The sequence below is a fragment of the Chelonia mydas genome, chromosome 1 (assembly GCF_015237465.2).
Source record: "Chelonia mydas isolate rCheMyd1 chromosome 1, rCheMyd1.pri.v2, whole genome shotgun sequence".
Taxonomy (NCBI): Eukaryota; Metazoa; Chordata; order Testudines; family Cheloniidae; genus Chelonia; species Chelonia mydas.
Genome location: NC_057849.1, coordinates 194,658,244 through 194,682,532, shown reverse-complemented (window position 1 = coordinate 194,682,532; position 24,289 = coordinate 194,658,244). Strand labels below are relative to the sequence as shown.

General features: G+C 41.2%; 1 protein-coding gene across 1 annotated transcript in view; it reads right to left on the bottom strand.

The window, feature by feature from the left end:
* Window positions 1-23,229, bottom strand: part of COL8A1 (collagen type VIII alpha 1 chain) — a 119,860-nt gene extending 96,631 nt beyond the window's left edge. The window contains exon 1 of the mRNA XM_007061620.4: window positions 23,122-23,229. The gene's annotated coding sequence lies outside the window, so the exon portion shown is untranslated. The remainder of the gene's footprint in view (window positions 1-23,121) is intronic.
* Between the last annotated feature and the right edge of the window lie 1,060 nt (window positions 23,230-24,289).

The following is a 24,289-nucleotide window of genomic DNA, read 5'->3' as shown; positions in this document are numbered from 1 at the left end:
AAAATTTAATGAAAGAAAGCAATCAAGACTACTCTATCAATGCAACAATTGATGGCATTCAATATGACATCTAATAACTTTCTGAACTCTTGGAAATTAGATACACAGACATATAGTTCTACATTGCTATTTCATTTTTTCCCTAGACTGACACATTTGTTACTTTTAGCCAGACAGTTAAAGAAAAAAGGAAAACTGCTACTATTTGCATATATGCTAATACAGTCTTATTCACTTTGATTTTTTTTTTTTTTTTTTTTTTTTGCTGACTTGTGTTTTTCAAACTCGCTTCCCCTCCTTCCACGGTGCTGGATTAGCCATCTATAATTTCGGTAATTCAGCTTCTTCAAGACTGATAGCCAGGCAACAGTTCTTCATCAGGCCCAAAATGTGTGGGAGAAAGAATAGGCCTCATTCAGAGTCAGTCATTAGCTAATACTTCTCAAAATGTATAGGCCCAGAATTTGAACTACCTTCTGTTTCTTCTTTTGGCAAAATGAAATCTAGGTCTTTGTCTGGGAGAAGAAGCCCATATACATAATCAAATGGTAGGCCCAGAGCTTAAACTGAAGAATTGTGGAAATAAATGCATAATTAAAAACAGTTACCCTGAATTTCTGGTGTGCTTTTGGACATTTTATTTTCCTTTGTATTAGCTGCCAAAAAAGCACTAGTTTAGGTGATTGCTGGAACGGTGGCTTAGGTATGCAAATGCCTTTTGAAATATGTATGGGCTGATTTTTTATTTTATTTTATTTTATTTAATTTATTTATTTTAAACTCAAAGGCCTTGACAGAGGGAAGGAATGGTCTAGTGATTAAAACACTGGGCTGGGACTCGGGAGCCTTGGGCTCAAATCCCCACTCTGCCACAAATTCCATATATATGGTCTTAGGCAAGCCACTTAGTCTCTCTGTGCTTCAGTTACCCCTCTGTAAACTGAGGAAAATAGCTTTCTCATATCTCACAGAGACGTTGTGAGAATAACTCCATTAATGTTTGAATTGATCAGCTACTATAGCGGTGGGGGCAGTGAATAGATAGAGACACTACGATCGAAAAGTCATATTGACAGCTACTCACCAGCATCCCTTTGTTAATAAACTGTGTCTTTATAATGGTGAACAAAAAAGAAAATTCATTAAGGAAACAGAGTACAGTTTCAGCCTTTTAAATATGTTGTAAAGGCCAAAAGTATTTCTTATGAAGGCCAAATGTAGAATTGGGTTCAAAAAAGAATTAGATAAGTTTGTGGAGGATGGCTACTAGCCAAGATGGTCAGCGACACAACTGGTTTATCCCTAAACCTCCGACTGCCAGAAGCTGGAACTGGACAAGAGAGAAATTGCTCTGTCCGTTCATTCCCTCTGAAGTATCTGTCAGAGACAGGATAGTGGGCTAGAGGGACCACTGGTCTGACCCAGCATAGTTATTCTTATGTTAAATCATGGTTAAAAAAAACAATGGGGGCGAGACTCACTTAATTATGAAAATACCTTGTTAAATATTCTCTCTCTTCCACTGTGATTAGCTCACCTTAAAAAAGTGCATGGAGTGAAGTATATTGCCAGGACCGTTATATTGTTAGGTACAGTGGCTGCAGTCCTTTCAAATGCCATTTTAATTTACAACACGCTAGTCAGTGAATAAACATATAGCATGAAGCAATTCTCAAAGAGGTGAAGGGCCCAATCCTCCAAACATTTGCTGCAAAATTTAATGTTAATGACCATAAGTCCCACAGTTATGCCTGTCGCTGTTTGCAGGACTGAGCCCTAAATAATCAGTAAATGCATGTTATGCAACTGTCATTCCATTTTGGTGTTCTTGTGCCAACATAAACCAATAATGTGAAGCCTCCAGAAATGGAATTCCTGAGATGAAATTAGAGCTCTCTGCAGCAAAATGTATCTGCTTATCTTATTTTATATAATGCATGGATGCAGGTTTTCTCTCTCCTTCTGTCTTTCTTTCCATGGCAACCCTTTGGTGCCTGACTTCTCCAAAGTGTGGTCCAAATAAGGGCCTGCTTTTTTTCAGAGGGGTTGAATACCGCAAATACTCAGGCCCTCTGAAAATCAAGCTACGGGAGCTAGTGCTCTGCCTTTAAGATGCAACCCTAGCTAAGGGGCAATGTAGAGCATAATCCCCCCCACCTGGCTTCTTCTGGAGCAGGGGGTGGATTGGCTGCGCTGTACTTGCGGGGCAGTGCAGCTCGCTCGCTCCCCCTGTATTGCTCCAAAGGGTCAGGTCAAAAAGATTCATAACTGTGCTTCCTCTCCATTCCCTTTGGGGTGATGCAAGTCCCGAGCGACTCCTGGAGAGAGCTGTCCCTATATTTCCCTGGGCACAAGTCCTGCAATTATGACTAGTCCTGGTATGGGGTGTTCATGAGGAGGAAAGAGGGAGGAAAAGCCCCTTGATCATTTCCAACCCCGCTGCACACCTGAGCAAGTGTTAGCCACAATATAACCCTAATTAATTAATCATCAAAGTGCCCCTATGAGATAGGAAGGAGAGTACTATTCTTCTCATTTTACAGATGGGTAACTGGGAGAGCAGGGAGGTTATCGCAAGCCATCTTGCAAAATCAAGCCCCACCGAACTTCAACAGAGGGATGATGCCTGCCCTGTAATATGAGACAGAGAGGGGAAAAAAAGGATAAAATAACCACGAAAACCTACCAGAATCACTACCGAGTTTATCCGAGGAAAGATTTTGATGATTCACAGGTGGCTCTTGAGCTGCCAATCTTTTCACGTTGCTTGCTGTGCATGTAATGTTGCCAGTCACCTGTTGTTAATTTTAACATTCTATAAATCCAATGTTAGAAAGCCAACAGTGAGATTCTCAGTCCATGTGCTGGCTAAATGGACACACAGGATCAAAAAGTCATTCTTCAGAGTGTATTCCTGGAGGAGTTTCCGTGAACCTGGCATTGTCACAAACTGATAGTTCTATTAAGAAAAATGCAAGTGGGTGTTTTGAAACAAATACGGATCCTGGCTTTGTATTATCATAATTTTAGGCAGCACATCACCAGACACCACCACTGCAAGCTCTCATTAAATCAAACTAGTTTGTTGTGATGATAAATATTTTTGTTAGAAGCCACGCTACCCTCTTTTCAATGGATTTCATGACCTCTGTCTCAGTTCCTGTTTTCTGACATTATTGGAGTACCAAAAAAACATGGAAAATAAAACACAGCATGCTGAAATCACTCATTTCAGTGGCGCACGTATGGTATTTTTAAGGACAATTAAAAGCAATTGATTTCAAGCAGAGGTAGTCAAATTCTTCCCTCACTTACCTGGGAGCAACTCCATTAAACTAGGTTTCAGAGTAGCAGCCGTGTTAGTCTGTATTCACAAAAAGAAAAGGAGGACTTGTGGCACCTTAGAGACTAACAAATTTATTTGAGCATAAGCAATGCATCCGATGAAGTGAGCTGTAGCTCACGAAAGCTTATGCTCAAAAAATTTGTTAGTCTCTAAGGTGCCACAAGTCCTCCTTTTCTTTTTCCATTAAACTAGTGGAGTTACACTTCTGGTAATGAGGGAAGAATTTGGCCTTGGGAAAGTCACTTCACCTTTCTTTCTCAATTTCCCACTGTAAAACAGGGATAATGCTTACCCCCTTTCCCCCGCAATCTCATAGGGGTGTTGTGGTTAGTTTTTGTCTGTACAGAATTTTGAACACATAAAAGTTATTAAAAATATCAAGTATCATTATTGTTGACCCTAAGTCTATGCTGCCCTTGGTGCAATTCAGATAACTTCCACTTATGTTAATAGGAGACTGGCCTACAGTGGTGCAAGTGGAATCCATTTCTTACTGGTACGCTCCCTCCCCCGCCCCATGTGGGGCTTGTGACCTCCTCACGTGACTCTTCCCCATCCCCCTCCATGATTCACCCCCCTTACCTGGGGAGAGGGGGCTCTGTCTGTCCTCCTCCAGGCGCGGCTGCTGTACTGCCCCAGCCCTTCCACGCAGGGTCTCCTCTGTCTATACAGCAGCCAGCCCCACCAGGCCTGGGGGTGGGACAGCAGCCATGCTGGAGGAGCTGCGGGCGTGGGCCCGCCCGGTGGCCCCGTGTTCCGCTCCTTTCCCTGCTGTGGTTCCCGAGAGACGCAGCTCCATGGAAGGGCAGGGCTGAGGTTCTTCTTTCCCTGCTGGGAGGGGCAGCGGGGAAAGGAGCAGAAGGCCGGCAGCTTCTCCAGCGGCTGTACCACTCCCAGCCCCCCCACCCCAGCCCTGTCCTCCGGCACAGCTGCTGCTGGGAGCCAGAGGAGACTCAGTACCATGGAAGGGCAGGGGGGCAGGACTGGGGTTCTGCTCCTTTCCCTGCTGCGGTTCCCGGGAGAGCCCTGTGGTTCAGGGCTCTCCTGGGAATCGCAGCGGGGAAAGGAGCAGAAAATGGGGCACTGGATGGCCCCATGCCCGCAGCTCCTCTGGCGCTGCTGTACTGCCCCCAGCCCTATCCTCCGGCAGGGCTGGTTACTGTACAGATGGGAGGAGACCTTGCGTGGAAGGGCTGGGGGTGATAAAGTTGCGCTGGAAGAGCTGAGGGCGTGGGGCCACCCAGCAGCCCCACCTTTTGCTCCTCCTCTTTCCAGTACACCATACCAGCTATAAATATCTTGCTGGTACGGCATACCGTACCATACCGCCCTACCTCCACTGCTGCTGCCCCAACATCTAAACAGAAAGAAAACACATATTCGACACTGGTGAGGCCTCATCTGGAGTACTGTGTCCAGTTTTGGGCCCCACACTACAAGAAGGATGTGGAAAAATTGGAAAATGTCCAGCGGAGGGCAACAAAAATGATTAGGGGACTGGAACACATGAGTTATGAGGAGAGGCTGAGGGAACTGGGGATGTTTAGTCTACGGAAGAGAAGAATGAGGGGGGATTTGATAGCTGCTTTCAACTACCTGAAAGGGGGTTCCAAAGAGGATGGATCTAGACTGTTCTCAGTGGTAGCAGATGACAGAACAAGGAGTAATGGTCTCAAGTTGCAGTGGGGGAGGTTTAGGTTGGATATTAGGAAAACCTTTTTCACTAGGAGGGTGGTGAAACACTGGAATGCGTTACCTAGGGAGGTGGTGGAATCTCCTTCCTTAGAAGTTTTTAAGGTCAGGCTTGGCAAAGCCCTGGCTGGGATGATTTAATTGGGGATCGGTCCTGCTTTGAGCAGGGGGTTGGACTAGATGACCTCCTGAGGTCCCTTCCAACCCTGTTATTCTATGATTCTATGATTCTCCAACCCACTGATGAAGAAACTTTAAGTTAAAATTCTGAGTGGTGGTGGTGGTGAATAAATACAAAAATCCCAATTCAGCTCTCAGTGACACGAGTCCAAACTCAGAGTAGTTTATGGAGTCACTTTGATTTTAGGCCCTGATCCTGTAAAAACTAACATACACAGGTAACTTTACACATATGAGTAGTCCCACTGGACTGACTTTACACATGTGGTAGTTCTTTCACTCACATGCATGAATTTTTGCAGGATTAGGGCCTATCTGCTGGTGTTATTGAGAATAGAATTTGGCCCAAGATATTTAGCGTATGACTATATTGAAAGTGTGTGTGTATACCCATATGTATGTGTTATATATAATCCTGTTTGTTTTAGTAACTGAAAAATAATCAGTAAAGTCCTGTTCCCTAAATCATACCACCTATACAGAGGCATGCAAAGTCTCCAAAGTGCATTAGGAAGGATATATAAAGCTCCTGTACTGCAGAGTTAAAGACTTAACATGCTCTAATGGGAAGTTTATACAATTAATTTCTAATACACCTATCTCAGTTATGCATAATTTCTTTCTTTGCTCTACACTGATCCAACACAAAGCTAGTATGTTAGTGTTCCTTGGATGAGAGACTGCAGTTTATTTTTAAAAAAATTAAAAAGTAGCTATACATTTATTGGTTCTGCTTGCTAGAAAAATATGGCTTTGATTATTCTTAAAACTCTTGATTCAACCTAGTTTGAGAGTCAAGATATCTTATTTTTTTACTGCCCATACAACATATTGTGCATTTTAACTCAGATGAGATCCATTGGTACTGTACAATGGACTTACATCAAAAGAAATTGGTGCAGCAGGCTCTGATTGGAAAGTGAAGTGTAATTTAAGAACTATTAACAACAGAAAGATAACACAAACAGTTCAGATTTTGGACTAGTTATTCTCCCAGTGGTTCAAAATGATGATTTTTAAGACAGAAAAAATATTAAGTTAATAAAGGAAATATTATTAACCCCTGAAAAATAAAAGTTTGCCTAAACACAAGGCTTTAAATAGCCTCAAAGCATTAAGTGCCAGCTCTGTTCTTGCCCAGTGTTAGATTTTCATTAGTTTATTATGCAATTTTAGTCTGAGGCAGCCTGTTTAAATACATTTATAATATCCCGTTACCAGTGACCAATCTTTCTCTGATACCTGTCTGTCTCTCTTTTCTTTTGTCTGGATCCCTAACCCACTGTGACTTCACCTACTTTGTCTTGCCTGAAAATGATTAATTCTTTACACCAATGAGATTATTTGACTCCATGCATCACTCAGCTGTATCTGCAGAAACATGAAACCCTGAGAGGGTATCAAAGTGAGAACTACAGTTTTCCTGAGTTTTGTAACAGTGTACGACAATAGGTTCTAGTCGTTTGTCCCAATTACAGCGAGACGGCTGAATTTGCAGCTAGCTAGTTAATGATGTAATTGGTAGTATTTGGTAGGAGAGGAGACATGGGAAACTATTTTGGGGCAGAAGATCATTGTGAAAGGCTGATATATGTACTTCAATTTCAAACAGGCCTTACTGGTGTCGTCTTCTCACAGGGGAAGTTGTTGACACTTGTACTTGCTTCCAAAACTAGAATTAATGTGCTCATCCCTAAATAATGTACTGTTGTAATATTTATATGGATGAATAGGGCCAAAATCCCTCTGTCATTTAGCAAAATGAGTCATATTTCATGCTTTTGGGGTCATCTGCCACTATATTTCACAGCTGTGACATTTTGACCAGAAAAAAAATTAAGTGGGTGGGTAGCGGGGAAATGTTTACAATGCTTTTGCAAAATAAACTTGTAGTATGCAAGTGACCTAAAATCAGTAGGACAATATTTGAATGACTTCTGCTGTCCAATCTCAATATCCAGTAATGGAGATAGTAGCAGTATTGACAGGTTTCAGAGTAGCAGCTGTGTTAGTCTGTATTCGCAAAAAGAAAAGGAGTACTTGTGGCACCTTAGAGACTAACCAATTTATTTGAGCATAAGCTTTCGTGAGCTACAGCCTCTAAGGTGCCACAAGTACTCCTTTTCTTTTTAAAGTATTGAAAGATTTGAATGAGCGAGAGCTGGAAAACTGAGAGACAAAATTTAACAACAAATTGCCTCAATCGAAGGTAATACCTAAGTGGATTTTTTCTAAAAAACTAATAACAGTCGACAGATCTGGAATGTGCACTCCATGAAAATATTTTTCCGCTATGGCTTTTCCAAAAAACCAGAAGTTCAAAACTTAACTAATACATGTTATAAAAGAACAAATTTACCATAACACTTAAAGACATGAGTCAGTGTGTTTGGCTTTTGGAAGGGGTGTTTATGTTACTTGTCAAGACAAGATTTGAAGCAAAGAAATTTGTTTGTTTTTATATCATTTTCAGTAAAGAAGTTATCAATACTGTATTTGACTGAATCAAAGTTATACTATGTTATGGCCCTTTCCACCTGAAGATCTCAAAGCACTTGATAAATATTAATTAATTAAAATTCACAACACTCCTATATGATAAGCAAAGTATAAACATCCTCATTTTACAGATGGGGACACTGAGTCATAAAAAGTTAAGTGATTTGACCCAAGTTTACCAGCAAGTCAGCAGCGAGTCTGGGAGTAGAATCCAGGGGTCTTGACTCCCATATTTTCACTCTACTAAAGAACAGTCACTTTCGTTAGAGAGTTGCACAAGCATAACAAATAGTATTCAAGCAGAAAACAACGTGGAGAAGGTTCTAACATTCTATAGTTGGAACTAAATTTAATCTGTGTAACAATGAATGTGATTATGTTCTAGACTTTGTGGTCTTTTTAGTGGTGGAATTTACACGGTACAATGGCCACTTTACCAACACTTCACCTAATGAAACCATGGGGTAAAATCTGACTTTTTGGTCAGAGTGGCAGGTGTTTGTTTGTCTCACCCATTTCCCTAATGACATTTGGTTGGAATCTGATTCCACCACATACTTTGACACAAATCTGCACTGTTATAGATTTTCACATGTACCACCTACTGAACTGCTAAAATTCAGATGCATGCAATAAAATTTATTGTACCACCTACTGCATTGCTAACACCATTTTCTGCAGCCCCTGACTTCTCCCCACAGATCTCTCATCCAAGTATTAAATTCAGCTCAGCCCTCCTGGTACAGAATCTTAAATCTTGTATAAGAAGAAACCACAGGACCAAGGGCAGGGCTAAAACTGACTCTTCTCACACAAACTATGCAGGTAGATATGACTAATACACTAGAGTCCTGTTAATGGGTCTGGACCTTGGCAGAAAAATGGTTGCTAATTAAGGGCCAGATAACACCTGTCTCTCTGCCAGTGTGCAAGTGGGGGTGGGGAGAGCGTTCAAGGAATTTTGTCCCCTTAACCCACGTTCAGGCATAATCTTGATCTTTGTGCTCCCTGATTGGGGATCTCTAGCAATGCTGGCAGTGGGGTAAGGGCAGGTCCTGCCCCATTTCAATACCAGCCATTGTAACAGATCTCATGCACGGGGAACACATGCTGCTCTGGTCCAAGCAACAGAGAAAGATATACTCATTAGGGAAGTCAGGAAACTCTGATTTGTAACCTTGATGGTAGATAGAACAGGAGGGACTGTGGGCCCAAGAAAGCCAAGTATTTTAGGCATCGGGTAGACGCCATTGCCAGACACAGGATACCAGACAAAATGTGCCATTTGTCTGTTCTTGAATGGAATTTCCTATGTTCCTAATACCAAGCAAACTCTATTTATTTCTACTAGAGCAGCTTCTGGTTTTGTATGCAGAACATTCTTTTTCTCTCTTTGTAATTCTCATAGCTAAGTTTAAACATTTTAAAGTAATTTATTTAGCACTATGAAGTTAATGAGACTCACAGGTCAGCAATTTGCTTTGTCATTTAAATAAGGGGTGAATCGCTCAAGGCCTGGAAATTTGGTTCTGTTCAAGGTAAATTTAGAGGTTTCTCTGAAGCTTAGCTAAACTAACATGCACCTCCATGGGTTAGAAACTAAGCTAAGGTTCTCACAAGATCAAGGCCAGGATTTTCAAAAGTGACTAGGGATTTGATATACCTTAAAGGAGCCTGATCTTCAACCAGTGCTGAGCACCCTCATTCTGAAAATTGAGTACCTTTAAGGTGTCTCAAGTTTGGCAGTTTCACCTCTCTGCCTCAGTTGCTCCATCAGTAAAAGGGATGAGGTAGTAATATTTACCTACACTACCCCCCAGGAGTCCAGCTTCTGATTTCAATTACTTTGGTGTAACAGAGTTCGGAATCTGACCCAAAGTGTAATTAGTTAATGCTTAAGTGCTGACAGCTATCGTGATCCTACGTGTACTATAACTTGTGTATTGTCTGTAGGACAGAGAACAAACTCTCACGCTCATTGCTAGACATAGTCCGGACACTTATTAGCAAAATAGATATCTTTTTTTTTTTCAGTTGAGGGTTTTTTCCAATACCACTAAATAAACTTAGCTGTGTTTAGCTGTGACTGGACAAGACACAGCTGAACATGTTGGCGTATATAGAGTGAGCTCAGCCCCCAACAATAGTTTAGTCAGAGTTGTTTTATGAATTTATTTCTTTGTAAGCATTTTTGATCAACAGTTGTTATATGACATTTTAGCTGGTCTACATTCTAAAAAGTTTATTAGTAATGGAACATCTCATTTTTTGTATTACCAAACTGTATTAGATCATCAACTTTTGAGATGGTCTGGATGCTGGAGCAGAGGTTGAGGCAGATACTGCTGGCTGCAAGCTTAATCTCCTGGACAGAACCGTATGACAGTCCACACAGTAGACTCTAGGCAAGAGAGACTGGAACAACATGTGCCAGTTTGGATAGTATAGCTTAGAGAAGGAATCCTGAGGCTCTGTGGTGATTTGAAATCTGAGTCCATGGTTTGCACTTGGCCCATGACTTTATAGAGGCTAAAAAATAAACCCTGGGTGCTCTTCTCCCTCACACAGACAAACACACATGCACACTTTGGAGTATTGAAAAGCCAGATGCAGATCCACATGTGTCGGTTAGGGCAACCTCTAACATCGCTCAGCTGTGCAGCCGACAGAAACTCCTGTGAGGAGGCTGCTGCTCGGGCACAGCTATAGTCTAGCCAAGAACAGTGTATGCTTCTTCCTAAGTATTCAGCACAACCGCACCTAAGTGGTTGCTCATGTTCAGAAATGAAGGAAATAGTCAATGAAAACCGTGATCTTTACCGACACGACCACCACTGTTTAACCATTATACTAGCCAGTGTCATCTTACCTAAGGGTGTCTGGAAATCTGAGGCTGATAGAGACCGTACAATATGTAGTATGGTCCCAGAAGGGAATAGCCGCACCTGGAAACAGCATAACGCTAATTGGCAGATGCTGGCATCATTCTCAGCTGTAGTCCTTTCTCAAGGAGGTACCACAATGAGGCTGTCTGGTTTACCCACAGGTAGCTGGACGTTTTTCTTGGCAGGCATCGGTATCACCAGTTATTTGGCATTGTGATTCTTGCCCACATTTAGCCTTTCCTGTTTTTGCTGATGAAAAAGGACAGGCTTGTGGCTAAGGCACTGGACTGGGGATTAGGTGAAGTGGGTTCTGTACTGAGGTCTGATAGGCTTCTCTGCATCTTTGACCAAGTCACTTATGCCAGACTTTTCAAAACTGCGCAGGCACCCATAAATGGATGGGGTCAGAGTTTCAAAAGAGTAAAGCTTCCATTTAGGCAAGCTTGAAGAAGCTCTTTGGAAAATCTGGCCACAAGTGTCACAGTGGGAGCTGCTGGGGTGCTGAGCACCTGTGTAAAAATGGCTCTTATTGAGGGGCCTATTGTGGGAATTGAGTTCTTCTGTTTGCCCCAGTTGCAGGTGCTGAGCACTTGAAAATCCGTCTGTGAGCTGTTTTGAAAATCTGGTCCCGCATCTCACTCTGCCTCAGTTTCTGGTAAAATGGGGGTAATACTATTTCCCAGAGTGATTGTGAGGATAAGTTCATTGATCTACTGTATGTAAGATGCTCAGATGCTTCTTCAGCAAGGGGAGGGAGTTGCACTTTTAAGTATAATGCCTTTCCAGACATACCAATCATCTGTGTTAGCAGAAGTGTGTTCAAGGGACTGCAGCAGGATACTGGGAGTCAGGGCTAGCTTTATGTGAAATTCACACTTCTGCTGTTTTGCAGATTTTTCATCTATTATTATTATTTGTCTTGTGGAAGCACGTAGGGGCCTCACTGGTGGACCAGGGCCACAATGTGCTAGGCGCTATACAAACACACAACAAAAAGACAATGCCTGCCCCAAAGAACTCATAATCTAAGTTTAAGACAAGAGACAAGTGAACATGACAAACAGATGGGGGAGCACAGGGTAAATGGTTAAATACCATCCTACTTGCCATTTTCTTTCACTTGATTTTACAAGCCCACCTTTAAGATTTGCTTTATTCAGCATTTCTATCAAAAATTGGCTATTTTCATATCAGATGCGCAAAAATTGTAATTCCTCACTTTTTTTTTCATTTTTAACTCAAAGACCATCTTGGCTTAGGAAATGAGCCATTTTTCATTCACTAGAGGCTTGGTATATCCCCAAACTGGGAGATCTGGAAGATTCTGTGTTTCTTGTAGCATATGCTATCAACAGGGGCATCTGCTGGTTGGTCTTCCAACTCCCCACACCTCCTCTTCTCCTGGCAGCATGGGTCTCACATGAGTCATGGTACCATTACCTTCCTTCCTACAGATGGGTCACACCTCACTTTTCTATTCTCTTCCCTCTGGCACTATCAGAACAGTCCGAGATAACGCTACACAGAATTTTCTCATAGGTCTGCTGAAGGATATCATGCGTAATGGCTGTCTTCTGGCTACATCTGCAAAACACAAGATGCCTCAAATGCGCAGTGTTTTCAGGGAAGGGAGAATGACAATTTTAGGACCACTGCTCTTTTTGGCCCCTCTGCTGTCCATTGGGATTAGAGGCGGGTTTGGATAATAACCATTTATCATTCAAGTGGAGGAATGCTACAAATATTTTACAGTGCATAGCAATACCACAAAGCAATTTAGGACAGGAAGTGAAAAACCAAAATGTTGTGTCCAATGTAAATTACATGTGGTTTCTACGGAAGCAAAATAAATACCCACATTGGAATTTGGCCATGATGATGACAATAAGTCCTCTAGTCTTGTGAAAAGTACCATAAGGTCAATAGAAGACAACTGTTGAAAACTGTAGTTTCACATGTCAAACAGCAGGTGGCACTTCCAGCAGCCCATCTCCCCTAGTGCCATGCTGGGACATTCATTGCGTCAGGCTGACTCCAAGATAAAAGCACCACCTACTATACTGCTAAAACCACTTCCTGTGGCACCCGAGTTTTCCCTACAGATTTCTCATTCAAGTCTTGAATTCAGCCCAGCCCTCCATAATGTAGAAACTTAAATGCTGTGCAAGAAGAATTACACTGCAAGTCTTGTGTTACTGTAGAAGCTCAGAGTTACGAACACCAGTTATGAATTGACTGGTCAACCACACGCCTCCTTTGGAATCGGAAGTACATAATCAGGCAGCAGCAGAGACCAAAACAACAAAAAGGGGGGGAAAAAAAGGAAAAAAGAAAGAAGAACAGATACAGTACTGTACTGTGTTAAACATAAACTACTAAAAAAAAAAAGGGAAAGTTAAAAAAATATTTGAAAAGGTAAGGAAACGTTCTGTGCTTGTTTCATTTAAATTAAGATGGTTAAAAGCAGCATTTTTCTTCTGCATGGTAAAGTTTCAAAGTTTCAGTCATTGTTCAGCTATAAACTTTTGAAAGAACAACCATAACATTTTGCTCAGAATTAAGAAAACCCTCCATTTCCGAGGTGTTTGTAACTGAGGTTCTGCTGTACTTCTACCAGTGTCAGGATAAAAACAGCAGAAGAGCACAGCAGTATTGTGACAAGCATTCCTGTGTTTTAAAATAGCTAGTGAAATAAAACCGTGCTATTGTAACAGTTTTGAGAGTCAAGTTTACTACAGTATAAGCAACATTGTACAAGAGTGTTTTATAGAGTGAGGAGTGATTTTAAACAACTCAGCGAGACAAAAAGTTTCTTATTACAATGATTGTTATCTTATGTGTTGGAGCAAGGGAAGGAGGAAAGGATGGGCTGGTGCTTCTTGGGTCTGAGCTTACAGGGTGCTGAGTGCCCCTGCGGAAATGCTAAGTAACTTCAGGCCCCGTTAGCTACAGTGGGAATTTAAGGACTACAGTATCCACGAGCTCAGCACTTTGCAGAATCAGGTCTTTTGTCTATGAATTTTCACTGAGTTACAAGAACATCTGTCAAAATACACCTAATGGATTTTTATATATACGTGTGTGTGTGTGTTTCCTCATTTTCACATAACAAACAATGTGTAGCAAGAATAAAGGCACAACAGCCGGGAGAATATCTCCAACTGTCCACAACTATATGCTTCCATAAATAATTCTGTTTGCTTTGCCTGTGTTTTGTGTTGCCTTTCAGTGAATATTCTAGATTAGTGTTAGGAATGGTGTTGGAAACAACATTTCAAGTGAATATTAGCGGATGCTCATTGCAAGTGAATTCTGAACTCCTTAAGGGGAGTATTTATTTCTGAAATCTGATTCAAAGAATTATCTTTATCCAATTGGGAAACAGAGAGCATAGAAGCTATATGCCCTATATCAAAATTAACCAACACTTCGTATTTCAGGGGCTAAGTATTTGCAGCTGGCTGCTCATGAACAATCTACAGGCAACGATCAAAGTGCATTGGGTCTTTAAAAAACAAAACCTTAAAAATGATTTGGTAGTTTCACAGTGGCCCAAAACCAGAAATTTTAGGTCTTCCAATGATTGTTTCCCTGTGCCCAGAAATCAGCCTTGCTTTTCAAGATGCAGTTTTACTACAAGAAATGATGCATGGATATTATTTCCAATTTCATATGACTATGGACTTTGGCTAGTGAACATGGGCAGCAACTAATTTTTGTATGCAAACTTACGGCACAATGAAAAGATGTTTGGGTCAGTGATGGCTTAAGCATGTAGGCCTAGATCCTCAAGGGTAGTTAGTTACTCAACTTCCATTGAAATCAATGGAAGTTAGGAGCCTAAATCTCTTTAAGGATCTGGGCCTCACTGACACAATAAAGCATGTCATTTCTGAGAGAGCAAATAACGGTCTATAGGCATCTTTCTGGTTGGGCACTGGGAATTCTCAGGCAATGGCAACTGTGAAAGACAGCATAGCATAGCTCAAATAGAGCCATGGTATGTGGAACTGGGGAGAATTGTAGGAGTCTCCATGACAGGCACAGAACTGCCTTTGGCTGCAGGAGGAACCCCTGGGGCGATAGATTAGCTTCCTTCCCCTCCTATAGGTATTTCCCAAGGAAGAAGTGATCTGGACCATGGCAACTGGAGGAGGAAAGGACCTCCAGCTCTCACTCCATCTTGGACATCTTCCTGCCAGTTCAGGGTCCTTCACTGGAGAAAATACTGTAGTGCTATTCATCAGCAAGGCCTTGACATGAACCCTTATGGTTACGGTCTCGCCCATTCACACGGGGACTGCTAAAAAGTGCACAAGTACAGTAGTGACTATGATCCTGCAGGCAGGTAGTGATATTTGAAGTATACAATCGTCGAGTGTTTACAAGTCGTCTACAGCTACACACTGGAAATTGTTCCCTGGGCAATTGTTTTGGTTTCGAAATAGGTTAAAGTGATCCCTGGGAGTGATCACAGAAGATAGGGATAGGTTCTGTCTCGCATTTTCAGAGGAAAAGCTAGATTTGGCTGACCTCCCCCGCTCTTCCCCCCTCCCCCCCCCCAACACCTTTGAGCAGGGCTGGCAGGAGTCTCTCCATTCATTGGAGCGCTCCATGCAATTTGTGGGCTCTTATTCTATTCTTTTCGGTTGACCAGAATGTGGCTTTGGCCTACTGAGTGCTCCTCCCTACCTGACCAGCAACCACAGAGGCAGTTTATTACTAACAGAAATCTAAGAATCAGTTTTGGCCAGAGCTGCCTTGGAAAGTTCACTTACTAACATTGCTTTGGTTTTATTTCAAAAATGTCTTGACAAGCCCTGACGTTTTTGGAACCGTTAAAGCACAAAAAGATTTATTCCTAAAGGCCTAAAGTGTCATTTTTTTTCCCCCAGCAAACAACGTGATGTGCTACTATGGTAATTTCTAGCCACTGGTTGAAAGGGAATGAGCTCAGAGTGCTGTTTTTTATTTTTTAAAATGTATTTTATGTGGATTTTAGTGCTGGTGGGAGGTACTGAATTAACTGCTCTGTAGATTTAAGTTTTCCCTTCATCCACAAAACAGGTAAAGTAAGGACACTGCAATGTAAGCTTCCCCCATTAGACTGCCTCTGTTCCTCAACCCTGATGCAGAGTGACCACCTTGTAATTCCTCTGCTGACGCTGCCAAAAAGGACCGCATTTGTTGGTTTTATTATAGTGACCTGTGTCTGCTGAGAGATGGACTAGGATCACTGATTTCACTGTCCATAGAAATGCTGAGCAATTGAACAGTTTTGAGGGTTCGGGGGAATTAAGCCAAATTTGGAGTAAAATTCTACTCTCCAGGCCAGGAAAGAGATCAGCTCTGATATCCTGTGCTGACTGGAATTCCATGCAAGGTGGGGAGAACAGAACAGCAGAGCTGCGATCATTTGTGTGGCTATGAGAACTGAATTTTTACCTAGCTTTCTTCAGTCAGATTTGATGGTCTACAATTTGAGTAGCCATGGGACCTTACCATTTTCAATTATCTTCTTTTAAAAATTACATTGAATAATTCTGAGGCAATATCAGTACCTTTATTGGAGAGGTTGTAATATCTTTTTGTTACTTCAGTTCATTACAAAGGGGGTCTTGTTGGGCTCTTGATTGAGTTTTGGATGTGTGGGTAGCAGCAGTGGCCAAAAATGCTTTTCTCCAAGTTCTCTTAACTTGAAGGTCAAGTGCAGACCATACCACAGTTATCTGTGCCTTCCTCACCTCCAGAGAAGATTGCTGCTGTCGTGTAGAATGAGGCTCCCCGCTCACTTAGCAGGGAGTGGACAGTACAGATGTTCCAAAGAACAGTTTATTTCTGGCTTCTACTCCTTGTGTTAGTTTTGACTTATAGTGCCCTTTGTGAATTGGGTCCTGTGTACCATAAATGCCACCTCTCTCTCCATGATGTCCTTGGCAGTTGAGATCAACTGAGATGCTTGACCTGAGAGTCCCTAGATTTGTTCATCTGGGGCATGGTGGCTAGATTTTTCTCAGCAAAAACCTCTTGACTGTGGAACTTGCTTTCCCACCCCCACCCCCCAGCTTGGTCTGAAATAGCCGAAATGTATTGAGCTTCTCAACAGGCAGCATAAGCTGTTTACACAGGACTTTCCTTAGGTGGTCAGGGAAGATGAGCTTGGGTTGGGATGCTCTCCCCCAGTGTCATCTGTTTAATGATCTGTAAATATGGACTTTTTATAGCAATTTTAAAACGTTACACTTTGGGGTGGCCTAGAATGTTAGTGACTGGCAATACTTTAAGAAACCTTTTGAAAAATCAGTGTGTAATCACTACGTACACGGTCCTCTTGGAGAAGAGGCACGAGGTGTGGTTTTAGTATATTATGCATGATGGAGGGATGCACTAACTGAACAGTCTGGTAAATCACTGGGCTGGCAAGATGTGAGATGCTTGACAGAATGTTTCTAACCTCCTTGGAATTCAGTATTATTTTTGAGTGCCCTTCTGCTGAACTCGGTGTAGGTGTGGATGAGACCCTGTAATGAATGATGTCCACATACATGCACAGACACCACAGTCATCCGCTTATTGCATACATGCAGCACTGGGAATAGGATTTACGACCTTTTGCCTCGACAAACACAGCTGCTCCACAAACTGTAGGCTCTGCAGCCAGCAGAGGGAACTGATAAACACTCAAACAGGTCTGATTTCCCTCCCCCACCCCCATTCCCACACCCTGCCATCTAGAAGAGGGCACTGGTTCACACTTACTTTCAAGAAGAGATGCTTACATCTAACCCCTCAGCAGCTTACCCTTACGTGCCAGATGCACTGAATTTTATTTAGCTGGCTTCTGCCATGAAATATAAACTTTTGCACCAGATCTTAGTACATTAAAAGATGCCCATTTGCGAAATGGTGATCCGATCCGATCATACAATTGACAGATTAAATTCATTATACACCAAAGTAATATGAGAAAGCATTGCTACGTTTCAGTAATATATGAATAAAGACCAAGCAGAATTATTTATTGGTGTGTAGTGTATCCATGACTGCAGAGATCAGGCCTAGCTATTATATAGCTCAAACACATGGGGCTCCTGGGCTAGAATCCTGTCAGTCAGGTGCATATGTATAGTCCTGTACAACTTAACAGTGGCTCTCCAAGCTACTTTACCCTTTTCAGGAGTCTGACTTGTCTTGTGTACCCCACAAGTTTCACCTCACTTAAAAACTACTTGCTAACAAAATCTGACATCAAAATACAGAAGTGTCACAGCACACTGTTACTGAGAAATTGCTTATGTTCTTATTTTTACCATATAATTATAAAATAAATCAAGTGGAACATAAATATTGTATTTACATTTCAGTGTATAGCAGATAGAGCAGAATAAACAATTCATTGTCTGTATGAAATTTTAGTTTGTGCTGACTTTGCTAGTGCTTTTCATATAGCTTATTGTAAGACTAGGCAAATATCTAGATAAACTGGTGTACCCCTGGAAGACCTCTGCCTATCCCCCCGAGTATATGTACCCCTGGTGGAGAACCACTGATTTAAGCAAAAGAAGAATTCCCTTGGCTGCTGCCAGTAGTAGATCCCTTATCCTCTTTGAGGACATGCCACAAGAGGGCAACATCATTCACTCACATAATCCCAGTATATCACAGCAGGAAAATTAGGAAGCATTCATTATAGTTATTTATTATTTTAAATCTCCTTAATTTTAATAAAAAATGGAACAAGCAGCCAATGTTCCACTGTCCTTTCTTGTTGCCTCGCGTAGCCCTTCCTAATAATCTGATGACCAAATGTTATTCTTAGAAGTGCAACATTTGTGAGAATAGAAAACTGTCTCCCAGAAGGGCAAAGAATCCAGGAACACAGAGTCGCTTTTATGTCAAGAAACTGAATAGTAATAGCAAAACATGTGGATGTTAAAGTTCAGGGTAAAATTCAGCCCTTTGCTGGCTGAGATGTGTAAAATGAAGTGATGGTAGAGGGGTGAAAAATTCCTGAGCTGCTCTGTCTGTATACTACAGAGTAGATGGGGTGCCTGGGTGCTACTTATTCCTGCTGCAGAAGTGAATAGCTTGCTCTCTCTGCAGTGTCTGCAGCTAGACAGTGGCAAAGTAGCCTGGTCATTTCCCCCAAACTGAACAGAACACCCTCCTCTCCCCCGGAACTGTAGAATACGGATGGACAAGTTAACCTTTCCCCCTCGCACTCAAGGGTGTTTTTCTAAGTTGATCAATAGAACTAACAAACCTGTGCCTTAACCCAGATCCATAAATGCAGTAATAACATAGACCACGGAAACACCCACATGATTCTCAGGGTACAAATCTGAGAGGTACAGGCTAGTTCTCCACAGTCAGCACTTAAGTCCCTCGGTCAATTTCATTATAATCTCTATGAACCCTTTTGTTTCAAACCGATTCGCAGCTCTTTGATTCCTTTGCAGACTCTACATTTATACCTATTCCTTAGCTTATACTGCGGTACTTCAAGGTGCATTACAAACTGCTACCTTCCTTCACCAGGTCATTTGCACCAGATGCTTGGTCTTGGTTCTTCCTATTCTAATAAATAGCATTTCTTATTAGTGTTACTGATCTTTTAATTAACTGATCTCACACGCTCAGAGTTCTGTCCCAATGCTCCATGTCCACAGTGCAAACTTTTGTTTTAAAAAAAGAGGAGACAGTATCCCCAAAGGCTACTATGACAATTATTTCTTAGACCAAACATCAGCATATGATAGACATCCAACAAATGGGGACAGGCAGCACTAGCTCACTTCAGTTTCCTCCCAAATAAATATTTCTCCACAGAACTATGGACTGTCGCATATGCCAACAGCCAACCAGAGTCTGATGCTCTCATTTGTCTCCTCATATTTATCCACCATTTTGGACACAGATATGGGAGCCATAGTTCTTTCCCACATGCTGTTTTTCAGGGAGCTGAGGGTCAGGGAAAGAGTATTTCAAGTTTACACACTGCACATGAGGAGGAGGCTCAAAATTCATGAGACATTGATTCTCCCCTCCACCTTTCTTTTAGGACAGTGCAGTTGTAGAAATTCAATGTTAAAATTGCGTGCTCCCATAAACGGGCTTTGGGAACTCAGACTTTAGGGGAAAGGGCAAAGGGGAAAGAATTTTTTTGGTATTATCATGTCAGTTACAGAGATGTCACCAGGGAGAGAGTGTAAAAAGAATGGGTGCTTTGGAATTGCATTGCACAATAGCAAGGAGCACCGCCAAAGACTATAAATGGGCAGAGGATAGAAATTTGCTCCCATATTTCTCACCCCAGCGCCAATCTCTGCCAAAAAATATTAATCTAATTACCATGCTATCGTGCAAACTCATAACAAATAACATGCTGCATGTAATACTCAGCACATAAATAATTTTGCATAAACACCTCCCACTTTCTATATGAACTTAATTTTTAAGGTTTATCCTTACTTAGTTGTCAAGTACCAACTGTAGTATGTGTGTATCACACACAAATTCTTGGCTATTGATTGTAGATAGAGGGACCTGCGTTTGCTCATTCTGCCTGAGGTGGCTCAGGCCTAAGGAACCAAAGAGGGGGATGCACAGTGGATAAGAAAAGATGATTTTCTGGTTAAAGCACTAGACTGGGGCCCAGAAGAACTGGGTTCAAGTCCCTCTTCTGCCACAGATTTCCTGCATGATCGTGAGCAAGTCACTTAGTCTCTCTGTGCCTCCATTCCCTACTTGTAAAAATGAAGGGGATCAATACTTCCCTATCTTACACAGGTGTTGTGAGGATAAATTCATGAATGTTTATGAAGCTCTCTGATACCACAGTGATGGTGATTAGTATCTACAGAGTAAGTATATGGTTTAGCCTGTGTATCTAGGTGTCTGGTACAAAGCCCCTTGACATCAGTGGGAATTTTGCCATTGATTTCAATGGACTTCAGATCAGTCCCTTAATGAATAGTATTAAAATATAGGTGCAGCCACTACAGGGAAAGACTGGACATGTCCACCCCAACATTTTTCTATCTTCATTATGTCCCTTCAATGTGGCTTTAAGATTAATGCATTCTATCAACTCGGGGGGGTTATACCATGGTCATTGCACTCCTATCTGAGCACCTGTTTTCACTGCCACTTCCATTTTTTTTTAATGTATCTGCACTACTGTTTTTAAAAGACTGGGTGCAGTGCTTAATTTGTGCCAGGGCTTGCCACGGTGGAGCCCCAGCGCTTCTAGGCTTGGCAGTCGATAGCCCTAGCACCTTGGGGCTTGCTGCATCGGTTCTGAATATAAAAAACTTGAGCCACAGCACCTCTTTCATTACAAATTAAGCACTGACTGGGTGCATCTATGGGTGTGCTTTTGGTGTTCAAACTGAACCGTATTATTTGCTCTCAGAGCAGAAATTGGTCTTTCTAAAAATCAGTTTTCATTTCAGTACCAGGAAAAATGAGGGCTGTGTTACAAACCTTGACAGCGCATGTCTAGAAGGGTAACTTCTCTTGGATCCCTGCTGCATTCAACTTTCCTTAGTCCAATGCTATGAAATGATGCTCAGCTGAATTAACTGCCCATTTTAAAGGATAAATTGCCCTCAGGAGATTCTAGTTCAGTTTAAATAGACACACAGTTTTTATGATATGTTCTAGGATGTATTTTCACATGCAAAAATAACACATTTCACTGCAATCTCTACTAAAAGGTACTTCAGTGCATGCAAATGTTCTGTGCCAAATGTATTTTGTGCTGTGTTTCTTCCTGGGAATTGCTCTAACAGGTAGGCAACACAGTTCATGAGAACCGAGACTTCGTGGTAGGATTTTATTTTAAGCTAAATTCTACAAACAATACATTCTTAACATTCTATTTTCTATGGTCTTCCGTACAAAAATACCAGATGTAAAGTAGGAAATAAGAATTTGCAACACAGTGTTAGAATGTCAGTTAGGCTTTCTTTCTAAGTCTCGTGGAGGAAGTTTATGTGGATTAATTGTTTTTCAAAAAGAACAGGTTTTACTCCAACTTAAGCATGCTGTGGAATGTACTGTATTTGGTTCTTAGTAGCAACCTCAGGGTTTTTTGATTTTTTTTAAACACTTATGTAACCTTTCAAGGAAACAGTTGAAAATGTTTGGGGTTTTTTTATATTCATTTAAAAGATAAAATAGATAATGCGTAAGATGTAGGACAGATCTCCTAGATCCACTACACAGAAAACAGTAGCATAAACACTTATGCTGAGGTTATAAAACCCTGTCGTAGCTACTGTATTTGTAGCTATTGTGCAGAGGTGGTTATTTATAAAAAGACATTTTGTCTTAAAAAAAAAAAAGTCTCAGGAAAGAAAGCAAAGCATTACTTGAAAAGGAGCTCTTTGGCTACAATGAAGAAAATACCAGCTTTTAACTGCAGAAATGTACTGCCTACAGAGTATGTGCATAGTAGGTACAATCAACATCTACTGTTCATATAATATTAATTCCTGATCTCTCTCATTGCTGAATACTATGGAGGCACTCTAGGATTAGGATTTGTATGATGGAATTTATTTAAACAGATGACCGTGTGTTAAAAATACCCTGACTCACAACTTGAGAAACTGGTACAGATCATTTAGATTCATCTCTGGGAGGTTGGACAGATGAACAGAGAGCAAAGTAAAAACATTTTTAAAAAACATTTTTAGCTTTAATATGTTTAGCTTCTTAACTATCTCATTTAGGCTAAAATATTTGATCTCTTTAGTATTCTCTTCTTATAACATTTGAAATATATATATATATAAAAGATATATTAAGACAACTTTATATGTCATATAGAAACATAGTTCAAACAGCTATAGATATAATGAAATTCATCAACACAGTGCTTTTATACATAATGTCCTGTTGCAAGAGGTGGAATTTTGCTCTAGAAATATGTTCTTAAATCATGTTTAGTCCCAGATGGTGAATTTCCTTCCCCCCTTTCTAACATCCACCTGATTATTGTTCCTCTGTGAAGGCAGTAGTTCAAATATGTTTCTTTCCAAAGCAGTAAAACCTGGATCAGAAGATTTGCTGAAGCTGTCTTGTACATTTCAAAAACATCCCCAAATGACCAGCAGGCCTTTTGAGTGTACTGTATATTTTAATGGAAAATGTTAGGCAGCTTTAAAGTGCACTTTTGTTGACAATTTTGACTGGGCTACCCTCACTGAGATGGAAAATATTAACAGGATAAAAATTGTTTAAAATTTGACTGGCTATAGTACTGAACGTTTCTAAATCAATCAGAACAGAAAAGAAAAGCTTTTCCCAGTCACATATGTTAGTCTTTCTCAGCAAGAAATGTTTTCATTTCACTGCTAAAACAACAGTAAGTTACTAACCTAAATGTCAGATGGCTTGACATCTGAAAAAAGCTCCACCAACACCACGTAGCAAGACAGTGGTTCAGCTGACACTAAGACTTCCTCAAAACTAGCCTGGTAGAATAGAAGCCTGAAGTAACAATACCCTTACCTTGAGTGCACAAGTTCCAAGGAGAGGAGATGACTGGGTCACAACAGTGGAGGACTGTGAAAGTGCTCTGATCAGCTGCTGGAAGCATGCACTTGGCTTTTATGTGCAGGTGGGAGGAGCTACTCCTGACAGTAGGTGGGCAGTGAAGAAAGCAGGCAGGCAGAACTCAAAAGGCACTGTACAGTAGATTCTGTTCTTCAGGGAGTGAAAGGGAGGGGTGAAAGAGAGAAGGAGAGAGAGAGAGAGTTTGAATGGCATCACAGAGGAAGAAAAGCCTGATTTATTTGTTTTTATTACTCATGATTATAGCATTTATATTATTCCTCTCTAATTGGTACATTGTTCCAGTATATCATATATGAAGGTCCCACTTCACTTACTTTTAAGGACTTTTATATCAATAGGATAATAATCCAAAGTAGTTAGCAGAAGACCAGATAGTTCTCTTCATAGATCCTCCTTCATAGAAGAAAGCAGCCTCTTGATCCTGAAATTCCCTACTACACAGTGGTTGGGCTCTCCTTATAGTCCATACCACCACTAGAATCATCATTCCTGAGGACTCCTCATTTTCCCTCTGCTGTGTTACCTGAATTTTTCTTGATGCAGCGGCAGCATGCACCAGCTGAATTCACCTTAGTTTGGAGCAGTTTGATTGGTCCTTGTGTCTAAATTCTAAACAATTTTTGCCATGTCATATCATCAAAAAGCAAATGTAACCAAAAGGAATACACTCCTTGTAGTTTCTGTGTACAATTATGCATTTTTCATTCAGTGCAGTCACTGCTTTGAGAACATGTGGGAGCAGACTTCGTAGTGTCTAGGGACATCCATAGCTCACGAAAGCTTATGCTCAAATAAATTGGTTAGTCTCTAAGGTGCCACTAGTACTCCTTTTCTTTTTGTGAATTCAGAGTAGTCATCCACTCTCACCCCCTTTCTTTTCCTCTCCTCTCTACCGGTAACTTAATGAGACATATATTCAGTTGCTGAGCTGACTCAGCTCTTTCTTCTAACCCCGAAGAATGAGTGCCATGCAGTTTACGGTGTTTTTCTCTTTGTGGATGAGAATTTAGACACTGAGCTCCTGTTTATGTAAATGTTAATGATCCCAGGTCTTTTTATTTTATTTTATGTTTAGCTGTTTGCCTCAATGTCCTCGGCCAAA